Consider the following 3,096-nt stretch of genomic DNA (forward strand, 5'->3'; position numbering starts at 1 on the left):
AAGGAGGATTTGAAGTGATTTTGGAAATTGGCTAAAGAGTTCAATGGCTCTCTGTGTAAATGTAAAATAAGAGTCTAGTTTGGGTTGAAAATGAATACTTAAGAGAGGAGAAGAAGAAATGCAGAGACATTATGCCACCATTACAGATGCTTTTGAGACTACTGCCTCTGAGTAGTCTTTGGAAACTTGTTTTTGACGTATTAATCTAATCTCATTTTATCAGATAAATGCTTCCCCTTATAATTACAAATGACACTTAATAGTAAATTTGACGTTTAAGAACTTACTTTTTGATTCTAAGTAGTTTGTAAAAAAATGTATACATATTTAAAACAGAATAATTGGTCAAATCTAGAGGGTTTTAATAATTTAGATTTCTTTTTTTGTAGATTAGTTTTATACTGACTAAGTAATCCCATTACCATGCTTTGTGTGCACTGTTAAAAGAGTAGAAACAAAGTAGAAAAATTTTTGTCCTGTGCACAAATTTACTATTTTAGATCTCCTTTTTACCAAATATACTAATTCAGCTATTTCCACTAACAACAATGAGTATTCTGGCTCCTTCTCAGTGAGACATTCAATTTAACAGAGTAACAAGAACACATTTTATTTTCTGCAGAAAAAAATTTTAGCAACACTCATTTCGGTTTTTTTCTTTTTTGTAATTAATCACTACTCCACTATCAGGATCAAACATTGTGTCAGATATTTGAGTTCTGTAGATCACATTCATAGTGTCTGTGAAAAGGACATTAAATGATTTTGATATATCAAAATCTTTTATTTAAACAGAGGTTACTGTCCTATTATTCTGAATGAAGTACCTGGGAAATTTATTTAAGAGCAGTTCTATCTGCTTTTAGTGTGAGAGACCTTTCAGTTCATTACCAGGCAGCAGTTCAGTGAGACATCATTCAAGATGATAATGGTTTGAATTATTTTAAGCCCCAAAATAATAAGGAATCTCCTGCAAGTGACCAGAATTTATAGCTGTGGCTTGCATAGTAGCTTAGCAGTTCACATATGGCTTATGTCAATGGCAGAAACAACGTTATTTTCTAAATCACATTGATTTGTTATGTGGTATTGAAAGATCTTAAACAGAATCAAGGTCTATAAATTGCAGAATGGAGTCCTCAAAACTTCTTATCTGTGTTTCAGTTCTGTCAAAATGAGCCCAAGAGCCAAGCATTCTATGTACACAATGCTACTAGTCAAAAAATAAGAACTGAGACCATTCAATTTCCTCTTTTTTTGGCAAGAGGCCAGACTGACATTTTCCTTTCTGTTAGTTTTGGCAAGGAAGAAAGAGAGAGGAAACTTTACTGCTCAGTTACTGATGGTTTTTCTATTTTGTTTTTATTAAAAATGTTGAAACATGGGCCCTTTGTCAAAATTATTTTATTATTGAAGGGTGGGTGGGGTGAATGAACTGGCGACTGTTCAGAAAACCATTAACAGCACTGATAATGGACAATCTTATTTTGGTTCTCCAACACAGAAGTGCTTAATTGCAATAAATTATACTGCAGTCTGGTGACTGATGTTCATGTTTAATGAATTGGTACAGACTTGGAGGTTAATCTGCTGGGAGGTAACAAACTTAGCCCATCTGATATTGCAATAAAAAGTATGATCTTTTTAAGTTTCATGATGATATATTTTGGGCACGAAACTAAAAGAATGAGTTTTCATTGGCTGCAGATTTGTTGGGTCTCCAAGACTAAAACATTGAAAAACCAACATCCCTAATGGTGACATTTGAATTAAATACAAAATTTAAGTACATCAGCAGTGGAATGCAACCCACCCAGATTGAAAGACTGGTGGCCATTAAAGAACTTATAGAAGACGTAGTGTGTTCTCAGAAAACAATTGCTCTTAAACCAAGCCATCTTTACCTATGCAATGAATTATATTTTTAGTTCTCAAGTTATTCATATAACAAGAAAACAAATGCTTCTACCTGGTTCTGTGATAAATATCCCTTGGAGTTTGTAGAGAAATATGACTTTCTCTAGGAACCATAGGGAGAAAATGATTTTATAAACCTAAATGCAAAACTAAGTATCGATTAGAAAAACACTGATAATGGATCTGCTGATGGTTATGGGGTCACTGCCAAGGTTAGTGGAGAAAAAAAAAAAAACTAAGCAACAAAACTCTTTAATATATGAAAAGATTTGTAGATGAGGAACAATGGGAAACAATTTTTTATTTTTTAACCAAGTGTTTAATAGTGTCTGTTCGCAATGTGCTATTTAGACCAGGCGGAAGGTGAGATAAATTGTTTCATAGGAAACATTTCTGCACCTTAATGTGTAAAGTGTTTGTTTTTCCTCATCATGAAATAAGTATCCTGACATTGAGGACATTAGACTAAAATATTTGGAAGTCACATGTGTTGCCATTGAAAGAAAAAGTGAATGACTAACTAAAATATTTAATCTGCCTTAAATTCCTAGCTGTCGTTTTTTTTTTTTTTTTTTTTTTTGGTGGTGTCCTTTGCAGATGATTTAGCGAAAAATCTCTGACAATTAAGGTCCTTGAAAAAAGTTAAAATTTGAAGTACCATGTTTCTAAAAGAAGATAAGAACCACTCTTCCAGATAAATCAATCAAGAGGCCTGTTTTGATAACAATTATCTAAGTGACTGTATTATAGATTGCAAAGAATAGAATTGTAATGAGGGAATTTGCCTAATTGGAGACATTGTGCAGACTGTTACAAGGTTTTCGTATTTACTGAACATACCTGTGGATTCTTCTATATGAATCTTTTACAAAGTATTAGTAATGAAAACCTATAATGAAATGAAGGAAACTCTAATAATGCGATACTTCTTAAAGCCCAGTGTTACCAATTTCTAAGATACTAGAATTGTCTTTTTTCTAAACTCTCTCACATTGATGACATTGCAGTCATTTCTTATATTACAAAAAGATCAAAGAACATCTTTATGTGCTTTAACAAATTTCACCTATATGCTTAGCTTTCTCTTTCAGACAGAATATTAGAGGCCATTCATTCAGATCTTATTTATGCAATCATTACTTAATCTTTATTATATAGAAATAATTATTTATTCATTAT

The sequence above is a fragment of the Pteropus alecto genome, unplaced genomic scaffold (genome assembly GCF_000325575.1).
Source record: "Pteropus alecto unplaced genomic scaffold, ASM32557v1 scaffold21, whole genome shotgun sequence".
Lineage (NCBI taxonomy): Eukaryota > Metazoa > Chordata > Mammalia > Chiroptera > Pteropodidae > Pteropus > Pteropus alecto.